At 35.8% G+C, this 27,572-nt stretch overlaps 1 protein-coding gene across 7 annotated transcripts in view; it reads left to right on the forward strand.

Moving 5' to 3' along the window:
* Positions 1-27,572, forward strand: part of MARCH1 (membrane associated ring-CH-type finger 1) — a 190,031-nt gene that overhangs the window by 110,081 nt on the left and 52,378 nt on the right. The gene's annotated exons all lie outside the window — the stretch shown is intronic.

Here is a 27,572-nt window from a genome sequence, read left to right on the forward strand (position 1 = left end):
TCTCCTTCAAAAACAAATGATGCCTGTAGAAGAATGCAGATAGCAATATTTCTGTGACATGCCAAATTAAAAAATTGGAAAAGTCTCTAAGGGCCTAGCCTGTATTTGCTGGTTTTGAACAATTTTGAAACTACTTTGTAAGTTTTGCAAAGGAAAAAATCATTATCACTTATTATCTCCAAGGTTATGCCTTGTCAACCTTTGACAGTCACAATTAAAGAAATTAAACTAGGTCTTTGAAACACCTGTTCTTGTAGGAAGTCTAAAGAATAAGAAATACCTTCAAAAGCGTATCCAGCAGAATGCTACCGCTAGCTTCAAGTTTCCCTGCAGTATATTCCCAAATAACCAGAGCAGGAGGAATTCTGTTAGCACATGCACAAGCATTGAAAATTCAGTTGCGTGGAAGAGTAGAAGGCACTGTTAACTGTTCCATTTTCGCAGATCCTGCTGTTCTCTGCAGTCTTGGTGCTGTGTCTAGTCACTTCAGGAATGAGAGGCAAGGACATTATGATAAGCGATCAGAATGATAATCTGGGATTCCCATCCAGGCACGTAGGTGTTTGGCTTCCAGCTTTGTAGAGATTGCTCTTGTGTCACTTCCAGTACTGTTTGCAAGGGTAGAAAAGAACAGCAGCTTTTCCTGGGCTGCTGACTTGATGGTTGAGGAGTTTGTGTAAATAAAAATCGCTGACTTTAGTATAGATATCAAAAAGGATTTTTTTTTAACCAGCATTTTTTTAAATTGAGGTTGCTTAGGCAGAAGGATTCTTGGAATCAGAGCAGAGTCTCTGGAAGAGCAGATTTCTCTTGAATAGCTTTCTCTGAATTGATGCAGAAAGTTCAGTTCATAATTTTGTCAGGTTAGTTCAATAGGTACTTGGCTGTAGAGTTTCTCTCATCAAGCATAAGAAAAGGTGAAATTAAAAGGTTCACGTTTCTACCTGAAGACACACCTTGTGTTTCACATAACCTGATTTTAGGCTGCCGCAGCATTATATAGCTTTTACAGTGGACTAGATTCTTTGGTATTGCATGGTACACTTGGCTAAAAGTCAGATTTTGATTTTGGTATGGGGTAGAATTTGGCCTGTTAATTTATGCAGTCCCTCTGCAATATCTAAGCACTGTAACATTTGCCAGGAATTTGACTTTCTGCTTTAGATCCCAAAGTCTGATATAAATCTTACTCTCAGTTTCATTTCAAAGTAGTTATTTTTCTGCCTGACATATTTACATGGGAAATAGTCTTTCATCTGTCTTCATGAATTATGCAGACAGACGAGTTATCGTACAAAGGTGGAAAAGGTTTTATGTTCAAAGGCTTTACTGGAGTCACACACTATCATTGGAAGCTCTCTGACTGGAAAATAATAATTAAAAATTTTGATGTGACTTTAAGGTGATGAAAAGCTAAAAGGATGGAGATCAAGATGTGTGGCTGTGGAAGGGGAAAGGACTGAATGCAAGCTGTGTGTGGAAGCAGCAGAGCATATTGTCAGACTAGTCCTGAAGCTAGGACTGCAGGTGACCTGCTTAGTTTACACTCTTTAAGCTATTTATCCCTTACTTGGAGGCACAATGTTTAATTTTTTTGGCTAGAAGTGCATAGGCCATGAAGATACACAGATTTTGTATTATTCCATATTTTATGTTATTTTTTGTGCCTGTTCTTAATTGTGCTGTGGTTTATGTTGTATACTTGCATTTAGAAGCATATTTTTTATTTATGCCTTTTATTAGTTGTGCAAATATTTAATAGTATCTTTTTGGTAGCTTAGAACAGCAGCCTCAGAGTATTTAAAGTGAAATTTCTAAGTGGGATCATACATCTTTAGAAATGAGATGCTTGGGTTTTGTCAGAGTATCTTCAAGCATTTTTGAAACACTCAGCCTGTTTTAGAAATAGCTTGGGGCTTTATATACTAGGAGGAATTTTAAATAAGCTTTTGCTGTTCTCTGTCATATAGGCATTAGGATGTATAAATGCAGCATTTTCAAACAGTTATCTACCTAATAGTTTGCAGTTGGCAATAAACTGTATGGGGGGCTATAATTTTTTAAATTTTATGATTATTTAATAATTACTTGTTCTGTTGGATGCATATCATACTGAAATATGTTAAGTTTCATCAGTTCCAAGTTAAAATTTTCAAGGTTCTTCTTAATCATACTAATTTTATCTGGAACGCAGTAAGGTATTAGATTATAAGAAATTATTAATTCCAGTAATTCAGAAAGTTGTTTTTTTTTTTTTTTTAAAAAAAAAAGACATTGAGTTCCTGTTACATTGCTAAATATCAGCATATACTGGGTAGTTTGTGTAAATGAAAATTGACTTCTACTGCAGTAGAAGTAAAGCTACTTCCAGCTGTATGATCAAATACCTTGATTTAAGGTCGTGTAATACTTTGGTAAGTTAAAAATAACATCATAACTGAACTGTTCAGATGTATATTGCTTTTCTTTATGTTTTCTCTTTCCTAATATGCAAGTATTTGAAATTAAGCTGACATACAAATTTTACATTGCTTACAACTAGTGGGAAATTTATATGTCTCTCATGGCAGCAGCAAGAGCATTTGTGCTCCCAAATTTATCTATAAAAATAATGAATAATTTTGCAGTATTATACCCTAGTTTTTTAAGCTTCGTCAGCACAGGAATTTACAGAATGATTCAAGTACATTGAATGTTTGAAGATGCAAAGTGAGTTTTTTACAAAAAAAGGCAAACTAATATTAGAAGTCAATTTAAAAAAAGAAAGTTCTTATTTTAGTGGCTCTGAGCATGTCCAGTCAGTTTGGCTAGGGATTGGGGTATGTGCAGGGCTGCACTTTTCTTTTTCTGAAACAGACTTTGATTTCCAAATACATCTGACAGTTCTTGGGGCAAATTCATGTTCCAGGCTTCTGACAATGAGCTGGCACAGGACTCATAATGAGCGCTGGTGGTAGTGTTCAATAGGAGTGTGAGCGTATCGTCAGACGCTTTCTAATAATTCTTGTATTTCCAGTATTACAATGACTTCATTACAATTACATGGCTATATAGTCATGCCCTCATAGCAGGATTCAATTTACTAGTGAAATAAATGAAACTGAAATGATAGGCAATTCAAATCATTCAAGCTGAGGCTTTACACTGAATGTGTAGATTTGCATTAAAGCTTTTGATGTTGTTACCAAATTGAATGGGAATTTTAGATGTTATTTTCTCTATTGTAAATCAAGTCTGAATGAAAAAACAGTGGCACCATTGCATTTGGTTGATAACAGGAAGCAGAAGGCTGAGCATAGAGAGGAGATAATACACTAATGTACAAATCTTCATGTGTCCTGCATTGCAATCTGCATCATAACAAGCCAGTACCTATCAGTAGGACCAATCCCAGTGTTGAAGATGTGTAACCAAGATTCTCTTAAAAAAGAAGAAAATATGTTTTCTTCCTGCCTGTTCACTGGTTACTAAAAGAAGACACATGATCAAACCAGAATGTGTTCCTTTCAGGAGCTGCTGCTTCTCTTGCAGCCTTGCTGGCCTTCCCTCATTTAGGGAAGACTAAAACATTGTTTTCTGCGACTTTTTACTATGTTATATGCTGCAACGGTATCATATGCTGCAAAGTTCTCACAATCTCATGTCAACAGCGGGTAGTCAAACCCATGAAATCAGCTGAACTTGATTATTTGTCAGAGGCTGTAATTTTGGTATTCTGCTGTGTTAAAGGAGTGCCTTGATGCATAGGCTGCTGGCCGTGGTTTGGTTTGGAAGGTAATATTACTTTGCTGGTTACGTGTTACCTTGCTGGCCCAAGTTAGGTGTGGTTCTCAATTTCTGATTTAGGTTGTGTGAATCCAAGTTCACACAGAGTTCTGTTTTGTTTTCAATTGGGTGCTCATTGTTGCACCCAAATCAGACACGGAAATCTTATTACCAAAACTGAATAGAATAAACAGAGAATAGAGTTTAGATATTCACTAGTATCCTAACATACAATTTTTACGGTGTAGCTTGTGACTTAGATAAGTTTTATAATAACATAGTAGTGAAATGGATGGTATTACAAAATCAAAGCAGATGCATATGGGTGTTTGCAACATTTTAGAAATTTGAATATAAATGCATCTTAGGCAATAAGATTGTGAAAGTGGTACCTCTTTTGGAATAGTTTGTTTTGTCTATTGTTTAATGTCAACAGAACTGACAGTTGTGGAATCATCTGTGTGGTACAGAAATGCTGCAGGAGGAGAAGAAACCTTTTCCCATGAATAAAACACATCTTTTTATTAATGGATGAATATTGTCTAGTGAAGTCTCCCCTACGGACTTTTTACTGCCTTGTTTCTCTCATAGATTGAACTGAAAATATTGTTCCTTCAAAGTTTTCAAGTAATACCAAGATGTAAAATTAACTACAAAAAATGGGTAGTCAGTTCAGTTTGTCATATTTCCTCAAATGTTGGTATTTAAAAATGAGCAGGCCAGAATTTAGTTTATTTTTATGCCTTTTAGTGTTAACTTCTTCCAGTAAGATTTGAATGAGAGAATAAACTCACTTTCAAGAGAAGAGGAGAATCAAGGATTAATTGTGTTATAAAATTTTAGTGGAAACATCTTGCAAGGTGCAAGTGTCATGTCATAGCTGGAAATAATGATTTGTAATAATTTTAAATGAAAATATTTATCTGTATAAAAACAGTGTTATTGACAATTATTCTAAAGAAAACTTGAAAAATTGATATTTATTAAAAATACTAGTAATTATTTTTAAATTTAAGAGAAAAACACTTTACGAGGCAATAAATATTAGATTTATTTAATTTGCACATGCCAACTGTATAATGTAATTAAATCAAATTTGAGAACCTGCTAAATATCTGAGTCCTCTCTAGTGACGTATCATATTTAGAGACCAGCAGAAGCAATACATAAGAAGTGCAGTTATATTTAATTTGCTTGTGAAATGATGTGAACAAGCATGCTGAAGTGCACTGAATGAAACTTTAGCAGCAGTATCAAAATAAAATAAATGCTAAAATCCAGTGGGCAACCCCTACCTCAGGTAGCCAGGGCCCATGCACTATTCTGGTATAAAAAATGCTTTATGCTTGAGTCTCACTGATCTTGCCTTATTTACTCCAGCTCCATGACTCCTCTTGCTGTGGTACCTGTGATCCTAGGATCAGTGAGAAGCCATGGTTGAAATGCTGTGGTTCTGCACTGCATCTCAAGTGTGTGTATCTAGCAGGACTCCCATCTGAAAGTGTATTAGTAGAAGTTAAATTTGAATGATGTTGGTTTAGTTTTCAGAAGACACATGATTGATATGATGCTTTTAGATGAAGTTTTTGTTTGATGCCAATGCCAACTTATGTATTGGGAAATATTTTTGCATAAATTCTGTATATTCAAATCTTAAAAAATTAATTAGTAGGATTTGTAGGAAGGATGGTCGCACTTGGGCATAATTGTAGCTAAAGTAGCTAGACAAAAAATTCATTGGAGTGAATACTCACAAACACACTTTTGAAGCTGTGTTCTGTTGCAGCATTTAGTGTGAATAAGGCAGGATGAAAAACTCAAAAATGTATTAGGGAAAGAAAAAGTAACAATGCATGGAAATAGCCTTTAGATGAGCAAAGAGAAATGCCAGATTAGACAAGCTCAAATCTTTTCTGTGACTAATAAGGTCCTTGAGTGGTTTTGAAAACATTGAGGAGATATGGAGTCGGGGATTATGTAAATGAAGTTTGTTAATTATTTTGTTTCGGTCAAGATAAAGTGGAAAATGAAACCGGCTAACTAAGGGAAGGGGTAAATTCTGCTGATACTAAGGGATTATTCAGTGTAAAGGAGCTAATAAATTGTAGAAAAATTAACTATCAGTTTTAGGTTTGTTTTAGTACCAGGTTTACGTCTCAGCTATAGTATGTAATTTTGTATCATGTTCCTGAAGAATGTTCTTATCAAAATCTCTAGTGCTTAAAAATGGTGGTGATCTTGCTGAAAACTGAGCTTTTCCCCACAATTTAAAAAAAAAAAGAAAAAGTGCTCTAGCTTTTAATCGAAAATTGAGCTTTTGGTTTTGAAACAGGGGAACCTCAAGCCAGGTTCTTCATGCTAGTTGCTATGACTGCCTTACTTATACTGCATTTTGCATGTTACATCTCAAAAAATCTTTAATAAGGTAATAAGATGTCTTGATACAAGTAGTGTGAGGTCTGAGCAGGGCATGCTTTATTCTGTTGCTTGGGAACAGATGGCAATAAAGTGCTTATGCCGTTTTATGCTTCCTAGGACTTTCAAAACTGAAGCTCAGGAATTTTTTTCATTGGAAGTATTGCTCAGACAATTCATTATTATAGGTATTTGCCAGGTTTGAAAGAAAATTTTTCATTTTGTGGCATTAATACCTCGATTTTTTAAAAAAAAAATTCATATTTTCAGTGGAAGGCAGACTGGTTTAAGAAAAATATTTTTCTTACTAAGCAACAATTTTGGTGAAAATAAGATACTTTCTCTAATGTAAACTACAAAACATCCTTTCCAAAGTAAGATAGAGGTGACTTTCTCCTTCACTGAGTCCAATCACCCACTGTCATAATTTTCACATTCTTCTTTAGCTGGTTGCCAAACAGTTGTATTTATTTCTCCTTTTACTGGTAAGTTGTTTTTCTAATAATTAAGAATATCCTGTGTCTAGCCTAAATTTACTCTGAGGATATTTTATACCCACTTACTTTCTTCAAGCTGTGGCTTGTCTTAACTTTTCCTTCCTTAGTTATCTGTTGCAGAAGTATTTATACATAGCAGATGTACTGTCTCGGCCATCATTTTGCTAATCTAAACCAGTCAAACTCTTTAAGCCTCTCTTGGAGAGTAAAGTTTCTATTTCTCTAATGACTGGCTTTTCTTCCCCCGTTCCAGTTTCAATTAATCTTTCTTATGTGTCTGTCCTTGTACATGCTATTCTAGATGTGACCTCACCAGTACTTAGCACAACAATGATGCTGTTTTCCTGATACTTTCAGAAAGCATTCATCTTTCTTTTACTGTCGTTTAAGAAAACAATTATAAAGAAACCTGCTATTGAAGATTTTGGATTAAAAATTGCCTTCTACAAAATACTGTGCTGAAACAAATGTATCATTTAATAACACTAGGAATTACCATGTTTATCTTGAAAAGAAGGAAGGATGCAAGGAAGTAAAGTGAATTTCTCAGCTAAAAATTAGTTGCTTTGCACAGAAGAGATGGAAGCTAAAAGTTCAGTAAGGAGCTTCCATGTTACATGATATAAAAAGTAAAAAGGATGCTGTAAAGCTAGTTAGATTTTGTTTGTTTGTTTGTTTTCCATGAAAATGTTGGAATTTAGATATGGGTTGTTTAGATAAAATAGGGTTTATAGCATTCAAAATTAACTCTTTCCGAAAAATGGTCAGTGTCCTGTGATGAAATCCTCAGGGAAATCTTCATCAGAATTCAAAACTATATTCAATGAAACTAGAAGTGTGAGAATAGATATATTAAATGTGAGAGTAATACTGCAGACACTGCAGTGACACCGCGTAAATCAGTAGTAAACCATAGACAAAACATCTAGAGTGCTTTGTGTATTTTGACCATATATTATAACTTTCTCATAATGCAGTATTTTCTGTTATGATCTGAGTAACAACGTAAAGATGACACTCAGCTGGGAAGGATGGAAAAATTTGAGTTCTGGAATGGATGGAAAAAATTAGTTCCAGAAGGGGCAAGTTGACTAATGGGATATAATTCAGTTCCCAGAAGGAGAAGCTTGATGAACTGTATTGAGTGCATGATTTTATGGTTGAGCTGAATTATCATTTTGCCAGTACCAAAATGTGAGGATCTTTCCCTGCCTCATGTGGAGTAAAAGCATTTCTTTCCCCTAAGCAAAACAAAATTTGGGGGCAAGAAACTGATAGGAGATAATTAATACTTATCTATATTTTTGATAGTTCCCTCTCTTTCCCCAAAGCCACTGAGCCTGTATATCCTTCTTTAATTGTTTCCTTTAAAGTCTTTTTTCATTTTAGGATCTTGTGGGCTATGTTAAGTCTGTACAGCTAATACAGATCAGCTATTTTTTTTTATTTTTATCTTGTTCTTGTTTCTTGCTTTTTCATTTAGTTCCTTCAAGTTTCCCGTACAATACTCAGTGTAGTGTCTAATGACCTTTTATAGCAGTAATCTGCTCATCAGGGTTTTCAGAATAGTTATTCTCAGGAGTCACAGAACATGAAGCATGCATAGCATAGCTCCTTTGTTTTAATATCTCTCTCTCTATCTCTTTGATGGCATCATGTAAAATTATAGTCCCACATCACTATTTAGCATCTGGTTTAATTTCTCAAAGTGTATCTGGCAATCTTCTTTGCTAGGTTTCTGTTTATCTGTGTTATTATCCTTCATCAAAGGTCTTTATAAAAAGTTGAAATATTTAAGTGAACTTTACTGAAACTTTTGATAAAAGAGTGAAGTGCATTAAAGTTCTTGGAAGAAAAGAAGGAGTTACTTGTATACTGTACACTATTTTCTGCATGAATATATATGACCTGTAAATTAGAATGAGAATAAGAACTGTTTATTCTTGATTATCCTGCCCATTACTGAGCAACTTATTAAAAGGATACAGTCTGTGATAACGATTCTCCTTTATCTCATGTAGAAGTGATTTATTGCATCAGAAGTGTCTAAATTCAAGTTAGGTCAGAATTCCATTGGAGCATACTATGGTGAAAAAAGCCCTACCTACCTCCGACAGAAATAAAAATAGTTCTCCTGCTCAGAATAGGGTGAAACTAGGACTGTTGTTTTTTTTTTTTTTCCCTTTCTTTTTTCCCCAGCAACAGTCTAGTATTGAGAGCTAGTATTTTTATCAGACACAACAGGGACTAGCATCCAAGTCTCACAGTTGGATAAGTTAATTCCACCAACTAACCTCTCTTGTTATGTGAGTAGGAACCCTTTCCAAACGAAATTTTCTTCAAAGCCTAATAGGTATGAAATGGTTTTGTTTCAAGGAACATCTACTAAACAGAAAATTGAAAAAAAATCTCATCCATCTCTATTAGTAATTGCAGACAGTGTGTATACGTTTGTGTGATGTGTTTATGTATGTGTTTATGCTAGTTTCTGTTGACTAAGTTCTGCATTGTAATTACAGGAATATTGGAAAAGTTGAATTATTATTTGTATATCTCCCATTAAATAAATGTTATAAAGTCCACTCAAAGAGTTAGATATTCCTTGCTGTTCCTTGAATGGCCTGTAGAATAAGGCCTGCTGCTGTAAAAATCTTTAGCTATATGTTCACACTGTGGATTTAGGATAACATCTGGAGATTTAGCTTCTGGTTTTGGTACCTCAGAGCTAAAAGGGTTATTTTCTGCTACTTTACATATCTGATATTTTTTAGATTGCAATGTAAAGAGCAAGAACATGCTGTGTAAAGTGGTACCTTAAGCAAAATGTGCAGAGATTCTAGCTTTGAAACTTTTGATGAAAATATTAAGTGTCATGAGGTTGCTCAAATACTATCATATTTTTCTAATACTGTATGCATGTTGACAGGACACTGTTTATTTTTTTAAATTGAAAAAAATTATAAAAAAAGAATTTGTCTTCCCTTAAGGAGAAATTGGACAGCTAACTTCACAATAAAAATATAATCAACCATAATCTGAGTTACTTTGTGTGGTATTTGTAACCCTTTTATACAGCATATGGGATTTTTGCACAGCTTTTGTAAATCATTGAGTTTAGCTTCCTTGTGAATGGTAATATTTTTTCAAAATGTTATTCAGCAATGATAAGTAGTTATTGCTTAATTTGCTCTGAACTTATTCTGTGAGCAATAAAATGTGGACAAAGCTGTGGACAAAGGACTAAATCTCAAGTCGTTTTAATTTTTTTTATATACTCAGGCTCTTTATACTCACCAGGAACTTTACCAAATATAGATGAATTAGCGATCTATGATTCACTGCAAGTTTTCACATTTACATTAAAAAAAAAAATCTCCTCACAGTTTTCAGAGCTGCTGAGTTTCCAGGAACTTTAAATTAGTGGGGGCTAAATCATTCACTTTACATTTGCAAAGATGTCTTCCAGTACTGAATTAGTGAAATACTGTCATCCGTAATATTGTACAACAGTTTTATTGAGTAGTGTGAAATGTTCTCATTTATCTCCATCTTGGTAATTCAAATGACAAATTCCACTCCTATAATTATCTAGTGTATGTCTGTTAATGTAAGAAGCTCCAAATGAAGGCAAACTAAAAGCTGATGTAGCCCCATGTGCTGTCTCAGGCAATGGCTAATTGTGAACACTACAGGAAGGGTAAGGTAAGAGCATGAGCTGATAGCATGGCTCCCAAGAATATTCTCCCATCATCCAGTAAATTGTAGTTCAGAGAATTCACGGCCAAGAAGTAATTTTTTATGAGTTCCCCTTGAATGGACTTTTCTTCTGCAAGTTTGTTCTGTCACTTTTTGATCCTCTGGAAGCTTTTAAAAAATTCTGATATGTTTATTAAACATCAGCCACATAAGATATTTACTTTGTTCTCAATCTATTGCCAGCTAGTTTGATTTGATGTGCTCTTGTTCTTGTAATGGTAGGCTAGAAACTAATTTCCTATTTTCCATGCTTCTCATGATTTTGTGGTCCTCTATCATATTTCAGCTCAGTTGCTCCTCTTCTAGTTTGAATGGTTATAGTTTATTTGTTTCTTGTGCATAGGCCATTTCATCTATTGACCATACAAATTTTCCAGCAGACTTCTCAGTCTTCATGTGTTTGGTGGAAGGAAGAGGATTATTGTGCATGTTTATGCCCTTGACAAATTTTTGCTCATTGTCTTTTTTTTTTTTTTTGGCCCATATCTTTTTACATATAGTTATTCAGAGGGTTTATTTCCTCAGACTTTTTTCACATGGACACAACTTCAGCTTTTTGTCGGATTCCTTCACAGATGTACATTCAGTTTTTTCTACACTAAAGGGTACTGAATGTGATGTGAAAAGAGTGTCAAATTTTCAACTCTGGAAAAATATATAGATTTTAAGGCAAGAAAAAACGTATTGTCTAACTGTTTCGTGGGACAAGATGCAGAATTTCAGTGTGCCCAGGTGGCCAAGAAGGCGAACAACATCCTGGCTTGTATCAGGAACAGCATGGTGAGTAGGACTCGAGAGGTGTACAGTGCCTGTACTCGGCACTGGTGAGGCCCCACCTCAAGCACTGTGTCCAGTTTTGGGCCCCTCACCACAAAAAAGATACTGAGGTGCTGGAGCGGGTCCAGAGAAGGGCAATGAAGCTGGTGAGGGGTCTGGAGCACAAGTCTTATTAGGGGAAGCTGAGGGAGCTGGGGTTGTTCAGCCTAGAGAAAAGAAGGCTGAGGGGAGACTTTATTGCTCTCTACAACTACCTGAAAGGAGGTTTTAGAGAGGCGGGGGTCAGTCTCTTCTCCCAAGGAACAGGCGATGGGACAGGAGAAAATGGCCTCAAGTTGCGCCAGGGAAGGTTCAGGTTGGATATTAGGAAAAATTTCTTCACTGAAAGGGTTATCAAGCATTGGAATGGGCTGCCCAGGGAAGTGGTTGAGGCACCATCCCTGGAGATGTTCAAAAGACGAGTTAACATGGTGCTCGGGAATATGGTTTAGTGTTGTTTGTTGGGTTTTTTTTATGGTTGGACTAGGTGATCTTAAAGGTCCCTTCCAACCTAGGCAATTCTGTGATTCTGTGTGATTCTGTGTTGCCAGGCTACAGCCTGCAGCCTACGGAAGGCTTCACTTATACTAAGCAAAACTTCAGTTTCCAACACAATGGTTAATAAGAAAATAATCTTTCATGGTGGCCAAGATGAATTTGCAAAGATGTGGGAGGAAAATGCTTTTTGTTTTTTTCTTTTGGCTACCGTAAGTGCTTAATATACTGTGTAGTGGATTTTCTATATGGTGGTTGTTACAGCAAAGCTGGTAGCTTACAATACATTGCAAATGTGTACTCAATAAACTAGAAATTCAGTAGCTAATTTTCATTGACAGGTATGATTATTGGCATAATTATTTCATTGAAATAAATAACTGAAAAATGCTGCTTTTTGGCGGAGGTTCTGCTTTGTCATTTTCATCATGAAAAATATCATGAGCTGTTTATTATATTTCTCATTATTTCCTTTTTATGCTTTTTAAAGTGCCTGAGAGTAAAAGAGGAGAGGAAATTACCCTTAATTTACCAGGTTTTTTTAGTTGCCAAATATACAGGCTTGTTGCCATGGAGATCAGTGCACAGCTCAGATGCCTGACTCGCGGCTAGTAAAGTGAGCACCCTAATGGATTATCGAGTGAATGTTTGACTATATTAAATAGCTAAATAAACTACAGGGATTAGAACAGATTTATTTTAGGATGTAAGGGAAGTTACTGATATCCCCCAACATCCACTCACAGATTCCATTAAGTACTTGTGAAAGACATACAGTTTTTCATTCTCTGCTCCTGTTTCATGTCATGTTTTCTTAGTACCACAAAAGAACTTGTACCAATTATAGCCCTTCGAGAAGTGCACTGTGAAGCTGAACTGAAAAGCTAATATAAATATGGACTCAAAGCTGCATGTTCTGTGGTACTTAAAGAGCGGGAATTTAGCTTGGAGTGCAATGCAGAAGTGATTTGAAGTGGTGTGAAAGAATGATTTCTTTTTATGTGTAAAGTGGAAGAATAGATTCTTGCTAATGACTGAGCATCTCAGAGAGAGGATGGGGACTTCTTCATTGCATCTTTTAAATCCTATAGCTGATTCAGGGCTCCTAGTACTGATTTTTGCAGTGAGAGAACTGAGGGATTGACAGCAAGGCTCTTTTAAGGGCTTTTAAGTGCAAGTGTCCCCTAATATTTCTGCAATTATGAGCTAATCTCACTTTCTCCTTATATTGAGGAGATTCTTACTGAGCAGATCATATACAGACCTGAGAAGGGAAGAAAATGCAGCTCTGCCACTTCTTCCTTCCAGTTAATTGCAGAGGCCAATTACTTGCACCACAAGAAAATATCATAGTGAGAGAGTGGCTCTAGGGATATAACATTGTCTGTTGTACAAAGGAATGCTGGAACATTTTGTGCAAGGAGAGCTGGCTTCTCTCCCACATGCATCTCCTTATATAAAAAGCTATAATACTTATAGATACTTTACATCACAGAGCCTTAACATATTTTATCTGTATAATCCTTATTCTTCTGTCCTTTATCTGGCCCTTCTGAGCGTATTTTAATCCAATTTCCATGGGAAGCATAATGTAGGGAAGGAAGTGATCTCACTTTTTTTCTTAACTACTCATAGTGCAGGCTGAGAGAATTTGGATAGCTGAGATGTTCATGTTCATATGGACTGTAGCTGTGACTGTCTTTTCCATACCCTGGGAGAGGGAGGGGACTTTCACCCTCCTTTCCAACTAGACTGATTTTGAGAGATCACATCAGAGCTGTTGTTTTGGGGGGTTATATTTTCATCTTTTATTGCCAGTAAAATTTTTCCGTCTAATCACAGTATGAGGTTATATTCCTCATCCTGCTAATTGGCATCATATTCAGAAGTTCTGTCAAGTTTGTCCTTATCTTTCCTCTTCAGTTTGTCTCTAATTTGGATGAGTAAGTTGAATTATGTGCTGTAGTCCTTGGCTGCATTACAGTTCAGTGGTTTTAGCACATCTATTTTCTTTGAATGTAAAAGGTTAATTTGGTTTCAGTGTAGATTGAATCTGGATACTGACCTTTACAACTGGAAGAACAGAGGGAATTATATTTAATTAACCTCCCAACCAGGATACATATTTGAAACATACTCAAGAAACTGTATGTTTTAAGTTCTACTGGAAGCCATATAGGAATCATTGATACCTACACACATTAGAATTGTCCAGAATTAGAAGAAAGGAAAAGTTGATTACTGAACTGATGAAACATACAGATGAGCTTGGAAGAACTAAGGTGAACTGAGATTTGAATATTGAAATTTCACCATCATACTTTGTCTTTATTGTGCAGTGGGAAGAGCAAAGAAGGTACTGAATTTGTCAGCTTCTCCATTGACATTTTCCCTAACCTGTCCTGTTTTCCAGCTTTCTATGGTAGTGTTCTATGGACATCCCGTGTCTGTATGGACATCCCAAGTTCTGTAGAATTAGTTTGTGTGGATGTAATTTTTAAAAGAAACTAGACTCTGGAAGCAAGTGAAGAAAAAGAAAATATTTAATACGTTTACATTGGTCACTTAGTATTTGTAATCAGTTAAATATTTAATAAACAAAAAAGAGAGAACTGAAAATTGAATCCTTAATCCTTTCTGCGAGGTTTTTCTCTGTAATAATTTTCTCTCTAGTATCTCAGATTGTGAAAGCTCCAATTTGCTTGTTTATAGAAATAATTGACAAGAATACCGTTCTTATATGAGGGGAAAAAATTGTTTGGAGCTAAAGATGTTTTTTGTATCTAAAAGAGAGTCACCGGGGTACCATCTGCACTTTTATAGCTGTATAAGCCAATATTTGCCAGAGTAGGTGGCCTCCTTCCCAAAAATCTGAAAGATAATATGTTGCTGAGGACATTATGTGAGCATCATATTGCAGTGTGGACCACTACCTGAGATGAATAGGCCAAATCTTCAGTGAAGACCGGCTTCAAGTTGACACTGCGTAAGTCACCAGTTAAATACCTGCTTCGGATACAAGTGGCAGAATATTGTTTATTTTCTTATAATAGTAAAACTATACTTGAAATCCTTTTCAACATGGACCCTGGAAATTTGGAAGTGTGCTGAAGACTAAATATCTAGACCATTTATCACATTGAAGACCTATTGTAGTTAAATGAGAGAAGGTGTGGTATCTGTTTAGTAAATGACGATAGTGATTCATGTGTAATATTATTCACATTGCGTGTTGTGACTAAGAAAAGCAGAATTCCTTGGTGAGAAAACACAGAAAAGAATAGAATGGAATCACACGTGCTTCATTGTTGCCTTCAGTAATGGGAAAATAGGCAAACCATAAGGTATTAACTGATATCTAAGACAGTGATTAAAATGTTTCATGAATAAGAAACATAGATAATTTCAGTGGTGTTTTTAACAGCTAGAGCCTTTGAAGACAGACACACATAAATGCATAGAATATTGTGTGCAAATACTCGAGTCAATTACAGTGTCAGGATGTTACTCCCAACACATTAGTTTAAATTCTATGCAGTAATTAACAGATATGAATAAAATAAACAAAGTCTATTCTATATTCTGGTAAGTAGTTATTTATAGCCACTCTGGGAAAGTTTGAATTATTCTCTGTTCTAATTATGCCAAGGACTTTTTTTATTAAGCATGAAAATCTGACTGGGAGGAATTAACAACTGCCTACAATGTCTTTGCATTATAGCTAATCAGATATCTTGGCAGAGCTGCTTCTTATATTTTTGGGTTTATTTTTCTCTTCATTAGTTTTCTGTTCATTCATTTATTAATCACATCTGAATCAGAAATCATGCTCTCAACAGTAAAAATTTCCCTGGTCTAAGACAGGGTAGCTCTGTCTTTTCCCAAGGAGAGCCTCCCCATTATCTGTTTTCTCCAAACCTGCTCTTTCCTTCCTCCTCAGTGTTTCTCTTTCCATCTGAGAGATTTCTGTTATAACACAAAATCTGCTAAGAAGGAGTAATCAGTAAATGGTGTGCTGTACATGTCCTTCTCTCAATACATCTTTGAGAATAAATATGTAGGTCATGTCTGTCTGGGAATAAAAGACCTGTAGAAGGTTTCTGTCATGAATATGTATGACTTGCTGGGCTAGTCTGCTAAGAAATAGATGTTTACTGTGTTCCACGCTTCTTTTTACTTGCATTATTTTAAGTGGAAAATAGGATCAAGATTTAGCCTTTTAATTAAACATTAGGGTAGCTTTAAAGAAAAAAACAAAACCAAGACCCCTTTTGTACAATAGTTTCCCTCGATCCCCTGACTGAATAAATGAATATATAGCAATAGGTACATATGTGAGTTCAAAGAATAAACCCTATTTAATTGTAATTTCTACAGTATCCTTCCTCTAATGAATATACTGAATATTTTAGATGGCAAAGAAAAAAAAAATTAATTGTGGCCTGGATTCTGAACCTTGCTGTCCTAAAATATTCCAGATGTAACTGCAACAAAGATCTAGTATTTTCACGGAAACTCTTCAAAAGATTGCAGTAAATGATACATTTCTGGGTTTGTGCAGTAATAACCTACTATTCGTTTACGCTGTGAACTTCTTTATGAGCAGGCTCAGTAACTTTAGAGATGCAAATCAGACAAAACTTACCTGTAAACAAAAATGAACATTTCTGTATTTGAGATGTGTCATAGCATATATGGAAACTTCATAGTAGGAAAGTTTGTATTACCCTGATGGTGGATCCCATCAGTTATGAGGGATGGTGATCACTGGATCAAAGTACACAGAAATAAGATTTAAATGAATTTCAGTATTAGTTCTGAAGCAGAGATGAGTGGCTGTGAATACATATTTTAACTTGAAGCTGTCTTTCCTCCAAATTTTCTACACATTTTAATTTGAATAAATATATCACTCCATGAACTTGGATTCAACTGTTAAAATTCCTTCATGTTCTTACATTTCTTATTTTGAGCTTATGATTTTATGGTTTCGGACATGCTAAACCCATAGTGCTAAGAGTTGTGGGCGTTTGAATCTGGGCCTGCTGGTACAGAATTCAATTACTCAGATGGTAACATTTCTGATTTTTCAGCTGCATCCAGCAGTAGCAATCACGAGGGTTTGATGAGAATTCTCTGAATCCCACTCTTATCTAACGTCAGTATTTTCTGTGAGCTCTACTATTCTGCCTACAAGCATATTTCTGTTACGCACATGAAGATCCTTGAAATACACGTTTGCTGTGTATCAGATGCCAGGCTCAAACAGTATTGTTATTTGTCCAGTTCTGTCTCCATCATTTTTTCTTAGCATTATTACTTAGCACTTAGGATTTATGTTCAAGAACTTAATTATTTAGTTTTGCTTCTGTTCTTGTTGCTGTTGGAGATCAGCAGATTTAGGCTGAATAACGAATCAAATCTGCCAATGAAACTGTACTTTAAAGGATTTGAGTTCTTAGATATCCTTTAGGGCACTGGGCAAAATGCTATTTCCTTTCATTTTCCCTTTTACTTGAAGGAGTTTGAGTTCATGGTTTAAAGGGACATAGACGACATAAAACTTGTAATTAGATAAAAGGTTTGAAAATGGTGATGTTTGAATGTACAACGCATAATTAAGTACTGTTTTATAACTCTGTTGTAATTGAGGCACTTTGTGTATTTAATTAATCTTTTGTCCTTTGATAAATATTTGGCTGTTAGACAAGTAGCTGGCCACCCACGGTCTTTCATCTCTGGTACTAATTGACTGGAATCCAGCAGGTCACAATATCTGGCAGACAACAAAGTGGCCTCTGAATTCTGGCTTCTGAAACAATTTAGTTTGTCTTTTCAATTAAAAATTTTGCATATAGTCATACTTAACAAAGAGGAAACTGAATATCATACTATGAATTAAAAATCAGATTACATAGTCTACAGGGAATTACCTGTGTCTACTGTCTTGTAAAAAAAAAACTTCCTATTCATTAATTCTTAGAACTATTTGATGAAATTTCTATACTGAACCAAGAATGTTCATAGAGGAGAAGATCACTGCAAAGATCAGATGTTTGGGGAAACATCCTGACAGATGAGGAAAGGATGTCACTTATAAGAGAAAAATAAAGAGCATTCAGACTGATAAGTGAATTAACATTGATTGGAGGTGGTGATGAGAAGACCAAGTCGTCTCTTTTGACTCACTGGTAGTCTTAAGGAATAGCAAAGTTTCATGATGTACTGGGAGCTTTGGAAAATAAATATGTGGTTAGTATACTGAAGTTGACACGAATACATGGCATGATATATGAAAATATGACATATTTGAATATATGAGATGATGACATGAGATAATGAAAAAACAGATCTTTGTTGATCAAGGATGGAAATACTTAAATACATTATCTGTAAATTATGCTAACATATAAATGATATATCATTTGATTTGAGAATGCTGCAGTGAGATATATAGTGTTATGTTTCTACTCACCATTGAAGAGAGGCAAAATGATAATTTGATGTCATAGTGAGGAGGATTCTATTTCACTTTCTTGCTCCGTATATCAAACCCATTTAAGGAGGGTAACTCAGTATGAAAATAAGTGATAATTAAATAGTTGCTTTATTTTGTATTTGAAACAGAGATGTACAGTGACGTATGTGTGTCACGCCTCTGCAGAAGTAACAAAAAAAAATGCTGGATTGATGGTCATACATTAGCAAAGCAGATTGACAAAGTAAAGCCTGCAGACTGTTTGTTGCATTTGTGTTTTATAAAAACAAAAGTAGAAATCGGTGCTTGTCTTCATTTTCAATAGCTGAGTAATGCAAAGAAAAAAAGTTATAAAAATAACATTTGCAATTTTCCAAGGTATCTCTATCAACAACACCCAAACAAAATCTCCTATAGCACATCTCCATTAATAAGTGAAAGTAAATCAAGTAGCGCAATCATGCAAGCTGTTTGTAATTGCCAGGTAATTTAGACATTAGCAACCAAGTAGCAGAAGGTGATTTTGACATGTGGAAATCTATCACAGATTATATTGCTATCTGTTATAACTGAAATGATCTGATTAATGTATGGAGATGGTAGAAATTAAACAGGCTGTAGCTAGATAATGATATGATAATAATAAAAGTTCTGTATTTTTGCTGAAGCAAAGTATCTTGGCAAATAGCTATTGAAAAAAAAACCATTAGTAAGACGTTTGTAGGTCAAGATTTGTTTCTAAATGTAACAAGTAAATCTTCTATAGACACTATGTGTCAGATGAGTTAGAGCCTTGTATTGGTGTCAGTATGCGCGCAGCTCTGGTAAAAAGCTGTCGGTATTGAATTCATGCAAATACTCTCCATCCCTGTAGGTTATTCTTTTGATTTTAAAGAACTAGCTCTTTTAAACACCTGTATGCATGGGGCAAATTTTACTTTTTTTCTGTGGTTCTGTATTTTGGCATAAAGGGGAAAGCATTTTCCTATATTTATTTTCCATTCCATCTCTTGTCCTTTGTATTTGCCTTTTTCTGGTTTTATTTATTTATTTCTGTAATCTTTTCTTCAGTTGTAATTAACATTATCCGTCTTTGCATTTTTTTTTATTTAATTCCATTTGTGATTAGCATTCCATCCATCTTGATCATACCAAGGTATGTCATTAGAGTACAGACTAACAGCTGGTTGATCTTTAAGTTATAGTCTTCCTGTGCTTTTTCTGTGTGACTTTTTAATAAGAAGGTAATGGCAAGTTTCACTTGTCCAATATCTATCTTTGCAGCTTTTAATTTTTAACTGCATGGTCAGCTTTGGATAAAGACGGGAATCACTTCTGTCTTGCTAGAAAAGTATTACTAGTAATTTCAGCAGCTTTCCCCCCCCCAGTTTCTTTTTTTCCCCCAAGGTATAAACTGAATAGTAAAGGCAGCAAATTACAGTAGGTTTTGCATGCAGTGCTTGATGCTTGGTGTTCACCAAACAGTTCATGAGTTGACAAGGAGAAATTCTGTTTTATATCTGTATTTTTGCATACAAAGAGTGATTTAGAATATCTAATCATGAAGAACAACCTTGAATTAAATGCATATGTTTTTTCTTATGGTTAAAGTAAGCAAAAGAGGAAATTAAACCTGGCTAGTTTGAAAAAAAAAATGCTGAAGGATATGTAGGCAATTTGTGATATGTTTTTATATCCTGGAACTTCATAAAATAGCTTACATTAGAAATATCAACTCTGGTAACTTGTTCAAGTGCTCAAACCTTGAGTCATGTGGGGCTGAATTGTTGCACTGCATTTTATTGTCTTGGGTGAGGAAGTATGTCATCTGCAGCAGAAACATGTGGAAGATGGTTATTAGATCAGTTTAAGATATGTTCAGTAAGGGAGAGGACATGATCTCCTTCAGCCTCTGAACTGAATCAAATAGCTTCTGTTGCTCTGCAAGCGCAGAAGGAAATTAGAGCCACTTCCAGCCCTCAGGTCCTGGTTATCTTAATTGCAGTAGGAAGAAGTTCACTTTGCTCCTAGAAAGCAGGAGGTACTAATGAGCATGACCCTTTGACTCCTGTATATGGTTTCTTTGTTGTAAGACTCTTGCTCACCCTTATATGTTGATATTCTGAAATCCTGGCCTTTTTTATTTTCAGTTTTGTTCCTTTAACCTCATTCTCATTAGTATTAGGCATTACCAGAAATAATTTTCTGATAAAAGCTTCTGGCTACCTTCTTATCTCATGATCAGTCCAGGGCAGCTACTTGACACACATTCACTGTTTACTGAATTGTGTTGAACTTATTTCCAACTTCGTAATTGTTTAATTTGTTGTTTTGGCAAGGATTTTTAGGAACTTTTCACTTTTGCTAACTAAGGTACAACAAAGTAAAATCTGGCTTTTTATGTGAGCTATTAAAGAATTGCACTTATGTCAGGTGTTCCGTATGTGCTATTTTCTGACCATATTCTGTGCACTCCTGTGCTGTGCTTCAAGGTTAATTCAATGCTGGAGGTTTTTTTTAAATGCAAGAGTGTATTTATTCAGTTTTTAAACCAGTTTTGACCCTGTACATCTGTGCAATACAGAGAAAGTAACCAAATATTGTAACATGGATGTTGTCCATGTAATTGCAGGTTAGAAGCATCACTGTGAAACGCTTGTGTTGTAACAGCAAGCGTGCTATTGTCTCATCTTGGCCTGTGATGGAAATTGCTTTAAGCCTCATTAAATCATAATTAGCACTTTCAACTCAAAAGGGTGGTGGATCAGCTTCTGATATATATATTATGCTTATTAGCAGCTTACGCTAAAAAAAACCTGCTACACTGAGTCCAGTGAGACTGATGTGGAGTAAGATAGTATGAGATATGAGAGGAAAGGAACCTGGCCCACTAGAGATACTAATGCAAGAAGCAGCTACAGGTAACACCCGTCTGTGCCATGCTGTTGGTGACATTGTAGCATTCTCTTCAGAGGAAAAAATGGTGAAGAAGACAGTAACTCCCTAAAATGTTTGATTCCAAACCTTATTGCAGTGAAAGTATCAGTGTGCAATTTTTATGGTCTTACGTGCCATAGATCTAGCCACAAAGATATCTTAGTTGAAAAATAAGTAGCAGGACATATGACAAGTAAAGCAGCTGTACATTATTCTTATGTAAGGTTATCCAACATCCCACTAATAGGGAGATTCCTCATTCAGTACTGTGTACTCTTCCACCCGCATATGAAAAACAAGCAACTTCTAGGGTAATAAAACTAACTTCTTTATGTCACACTGGATTATGAAGTCTGTTTCCACAGACAACAGTCAGAATGGCATGCTTGAAATGCTTCAGTATCCTCAGATGCTTTGTTTATGATAATCAGCTGGTTTTGTACACCTGTGATTTACAATATAGACCTTCATCTGTTTAGATTTGTCTTGTGCGCAGGTGATTTAACGTGAGTGTTGGACTTCATAGTGAAGTTAGAATTTATTAGAATAGCAAGTTATTTGCTTACAAAGAAGAGAGAGAAATTTTCTTACATTTTCAAATACAGACTTAAATATCAATAACTTTATATTTGGAGATTTAGTGGTATGATTCATTTATAAGAGGAGTTATATGGCTAACAGTTGAAAGTATGAAAAGTATTCATAATTTGAAAGTATGAAAAAATTAGATAAAATATGTAACAGCACAGAAAATGAATAATAAAAATGACTGCCAATTCACGATGAGCTGCTTTTTAGGGACAAAATCTGCTTTGAATTCCTTCCAGGGCTCAAATTCCTCACATTAAAGCTGTTTAGAAATTGCCAGTTACTCTGAAAGTTGTTAGGGTGCTACCACCAGCAACTGAATTCCCCCTGCACCTCCTTCCTGTAAAGAAAAGGATATCCAAGTCTGAATGGGCCAAGAAACAGGCTGTATGCTCTGTCAGCAGTAGCATTGTCATTATCTCCTTGGTATAAATAGTCATAAATAAATATGGACTCATAGAATGGTGAGAGTTGGAAGGCGCCTTAAAGTTCATCTAACTCCAACTCCCCTGCCATGGGCGGGGACACCTCCCACTAGACCAAGTTGCTCAAAGCCTCATCCAGCCTGGCCTTGAACACTTCCAGGGATGGGACATCCATCACCCTGTTCCAGTGTCTCACCACCCTCAAAGAATTTCTTTCTAATATCTAATATAAATCTACCCTCTTTTAATTTAAAACCGTTACCCTCGTCCTATCACTACACTACCTGAAAAAGAGTCCCCCTCATCTCTCCTCTAGGCCCCCTTTAGGTACTGGAAACCTGCTATGCCGTCACCCCAGAGCCTTCTCTTCTCCAGGCTGAGCAACCCAAACTCTCTAAACCTGTCTTCATAGGAGAGGTGCTCCAGCCCTCTGATCATCTTCATGGCTCTTCTCTGGACGTGCTCCAACAGGCCCATGTCCTCCTTATGTTGGGGACTCCAGAGCTGGACACAGTACTCCAGATGGGGTCTTACCAGGGCAGAGTAGAGGGGCAGAACCAACTCTTTTGACCTGCTGGCCATGCTTCTTTTGATGCAACCCAATATGCAGTTGGCTTTCTGGGCTGTGGGTGCACATTGCCAGCTCATGTTGAGCTTCTCATTCATGAGCACCCCCAAATCCTTCTGAGGGCTGCTCTCAATCCATTTTCCACGCAGCCTTTATTTGTGGTTGGTATTGCCTCGACCCAGGTGCAGAACCTTACACTTGGCCTTGCTGAATGTGGTTTGCTCGAGACCACCTCTCAAGCCTGTCAAAGTCCCTCTGTATGGTATTATATGTATATACTTGTATTTGTTTTAATAATTCAAACTCCAACAAGAGAAACTGTGAAATAGTGCTTGAGTAATGTAATGATGGCTTTACTGTGGGACAGTGTTATCTTAGCTCTGGCATATAACTAGGAAAAGATTTAATACTTTTACATATCTGTACATATAAATACATTCATAGACAGATGTTATATGGATTTAGATGTTTTTTATATATTTTTTATATAAATATGATATAGTATATATTAATAATATAAGTGATACCTGTTACACTAGATGTATTGATTTGGCATTTTATTTTTTGTTAATAGTTATTCTCATTTATATTTTAGTATTATTCTAATTAAGGATTGCATCTACATCACAGTCTTTGATATTCCAAGCAGACTCAATTTGAACCCAGCTGTTCTTTGTTGTTGAAAACATTCTGGGTTCCACAGTAAAATTATCAATGATGCTGAGTAATTACACAGTGTGTTTATGTATTAGTTAATTATGGGCATGTTCTTTACATTTCCAACCACTGACATTGCTAGTTGAGATTGCTAGTTGAGATCATCTACATATCTGATAGCTCAGGCTGTATAGTGAAAGCAGTTTGTGCTCCGCTTCTAAATTCCAGACGTGAAAAGGTGCTGAAAGGAGGCTTCTATGCGGATGTAATGAGGGGCTACTCTAGTAGGTGGCAAGGAACTTTAGGCAGGCAAACCCGCTTATGTTTGCCTTATGTTGTGCTTACATTTAGGAGACATTTATTTTTGTGATATATTGTGGAAATGATTTTGTAGAAGAAAATCTGTCATTATGGTCATGTATAGAACTCTAAGCCTGAGGACTGTGTGCAGATGTGTGAAGCATCATGTTGCGCCACTGGGATGCAAAAGTGAAAGCCCATAGGAAAAAAAAAAAAAAAAAAAAAAGGCAAAATAGGCAAAAGGCAACCGCCACCACCCTGTAAAAGGGGGTTTTAGTGGGGGGGAGTGGTTTGGGTGTATGTGTGTGACAGAAATGTTGCTTAAGATTCTCCTGTGGGGAGGAGATACTGTGATTAGTTCTTGATGGTATTGTGCTCTCTTCAGAGAGGTGAAGTGCAGTCCGTTAGCAAACTGCCTGGGTCAGCCCAAGTGATGCTCGCAGCCCGAGCAGAGCGAGGGGCAGCTAAAAGAAAGAAACTAGACAAACAGACCCAGCAAGACTTTAAATCGTTAACTGTGTGTATGAAAATTTAGTGTGAGTCAGAAAGCAACCAGCTAATATACCACTCTCCTCCTCAGAATAGGTGCCTGAACTGTTCACAGCAGTATTTTAGGCATTTGTTAGTAATACCGTGTTTATTCCCTTCCTTTAAAAACAACACTGTTTGTTAGCAATGTAAGTCACATTTGCAAGTTGGGAAAATCTGTATCTTTAAGCATCAGAAAGTGTAATAAACTTAAATTTTAGATGGTCACTGCCAAAAGAAATTAGTTCAGGAGTTCAGGAGCCCAGTCTTGCGCTGAAATAAGATTTTATCAGGTGGTTTACTGACAAAAAAAAAAAAAGAGTCTAACTGTTGTTTTATTTTTAATTCTTTTTATTCCTAATTACAACCAAAGTTGGTTTTCTTGTGTCGTATGATGGGGCAGGTGCATATAACTTACCTTCTGAAGCAGTTTCATGAACATGTCTTAATTTGAAATTTCATAGCATTATTTCTCTTTTGTCTTCTTCCCAGAATTAATATTGAAGGTTAAATTTGAATTATATCCTTGTAAATGATGTTGGTAAAACCAAGTTCTTAGGAAATTTATGGACATGGACTGATTTTTCTTGATATTGCAGTGGAATTGTTACAGGAACTTGTTTCCATGCTATTACAGTTTTGAAGAGATACTCAATGACTGTTTGCAGGATGTAACACAAGACGGAAGACATGAGGTAATTATGGTACAGGAGTTTTGGAAATAAGGAGAGGCATTCTGGTCTGGATTTTTTGTACAGTGTAATACAACATGCAAGCTGAAAAGCTCATACCTATCATGGCCAAGACAAGTCTTGGAAGGAGGTGTTTTGCTGTTTCCTTGACTGGAGAAAAAGTCCATTTCAGAATTTTAGCAAGAGATCTCTCTGAATATTTTCTTTTTACTTTGCTTAAGGGCAGGACCTCTGTATGTGTAAATTTAGAAAACTCAGTCAGGGAGATAAAGAGCCCTATTTATAGACAGTAAGTAATTCCTACTGGGATGTGTGAATTCTAAAAAGTAGATGCTACTTTCCTTGAAATAATCTGATTAGAATGACCTGATAAGACATTTCCCTGATGCACAAAAATATATACAGATGTTTGAACATATATTTCTTTGGATATAAACTTTCAAATATAAAATAATATTGAATGTGTGGGAAAAAAAATATTTTTTATTAGTGTTTAGCAAGCTTATAGGACAAATGTTCTTCAATAAAGACAGTTCATTTTCATTTACAATAAGAAAAGGAATCAATTGTTCTTAACAATGTGAGTACTTCGTAAAAATAAACCATTAAAATAGAAGCACACAGACATTCTTTAAGGACACATTTTAAAAGATTTTTGCCATAACTTTTCTATTCTGTTGTTCTGTCTGAACAACCGTGCGAGTTCAATGTGAACTTGAACAAAAAAGTCTATCTTTGATTTATTTATGGTTATTTAGTGTTTTATTTACATGCTTTTCAGGATAAATCACCTTACAATACCTCAACAATTATAATTAAATTTATTTATCTCTTTATTTATTTTTCAAAAGCCAACACTCTGTCTTTCAACTTAGACCGTTCAGTGTATGATAAAGTATTTTGCAGAGTTTGGATGCTAGGAGTTTTCAGTTAGAGGTTGAATAGCTTGTTGCAACTAAAGTGAAGGAGGTATGTGCCATAGTGAAGAATGGACCATGTAAAAAACCAAGAGAGCTGTGGTTGGGGAAACAGATTTTAAAAATGAATCTTGGATGACTGATTATTAAAAGAAAGGAAGTTAGAGTTCCAGAGTTCTCTGCACTGTCAGAAAACACAAAATATTTCTTTAGTCCAAGTGATGGAAGATTAAGGTTGCATGATTATAGCAGGGAGTTTCTCAGCTATGATCCCCATTCAAAATTTTTAACCACAAAATGGGAATTAATTTCATGGGTCCATAACTTCCGTTATTTTGAGGTCAAAGCAGAGCTTCTCTGAACGCTGACCCAGAATATCCAAAGTATATTTTCAATGGAGACATTCAAAACTGTATATACTTAATGTTGTATAGAAAGTATAAGCAATTATTAATTTATTACCAAAACTACAGTGGATAATATATCACAGAAGTAATATTTGAATCATAGAATGCTTTTGGTCAGAAGGAATTGTCTGGCTCACTTCCCTGTTCAAAGCAAGGCCAACTTCAAGGACAAAATGTAATAAATAAGTGCTTAACTTGAGAAAATCTTTTTTTGAATTCTTCCTACAAAAGAAGAAACTTTGACACACAAACCTGAAGGGGGTTAAGTCCTGAGATTTAGCCCATATGGTAGAATAAAATGGAGAATAATGTATGATCAGGGAGTTCAGTGACCGCTTTTTTGAGGACAGACATTAAGTGCTACTTAATGCTAGTGAAGACAAAGTAAAAAGAGAGATAGTGCAGTATATTAGTATTTGCAGTGCAAAAGATTCATGGTGCTGAGGGACTGAACAAAAACATAAGCTACCTACCATCTGAAGGAAAAGAGATAAAGTAGGTTTATGAAACAACAAAGTAGGTTTGAAACTTTCTGTAGAAACTAATAAATTAAAATGTAACTGTTTTTCATTTGAGTGTGCTTGCTGGGCTTGAGATCAAAGCAGCTTTTTTTGTTATAAAAATGGTGAAGTGTTATTTCCTAAGTGTTTGCTGAGCAATAGCCAAAGGTTGGGGGATTTTTTGTCATTTTTGTCATTACAAAATTATTCTGTGCTACAAATTATTGGGGAAATACTAATTTCTAGCCTAGACGTGCACTGGTGGAGCGGGAAATTTAACTTTTTTCAACTAGCAGCTTCTGTATTTTTCTGTAGTTCTTTCATGAAGGACGAGAAGTGTCATAGTCTGAAAGCCTTTTATAGACATATACACATCAAATTATTAGTGTATGTGTCTGCCTGCCAGTGATGCATAAGTGAAAATCTTCTTTGCAAATTAAGCAGCATAAGTGAAAATCTTCTTTGGTATTTGTCCCCATAGAATGATTGGAGTTAGAAAGTTCCAACCCACCTGCCCTGGGCAGGGACACCTCCCACTAGACCAAGTTGCTCAAAGTTTCATCCAGCCTGATCTTGAACACTTCCAGGGATGAGGCATCCACAACTTCCTTGGGCAACCTGTTCCAGTGTCTCACCATCCTCAGAATAAAGAATTTCTTTCTAATATCTAGTGTAAATCTCCACTCTTTCAATTTAAAACCATTACCCTCGTCCTATCACTACACTACCTGAAAAAGAGTCCCTCCCCATCTCTCCTGTAGGCCCCTTCAGGTACTGGAAGACCGTTATAAGGTCTCCCTGGAGCCTTCTCTTCTCCAGACTGAACAATCC

Source organism: Calidris pugnax, unplaced genomic scaffold, assembly GCF_001431845.1.
Source record: "Calidris pugnax isolate Ruff unplaced genomic scaffold, ASM143184v1 scaffold15, whole genome shotgun sequence".
NCBI classification, from domain to species: Eukaryota; Metazoa; Chordata; class Aves; order Charadriiformes; family Scolopacidae; genus Calidris; species Calidris pugnax.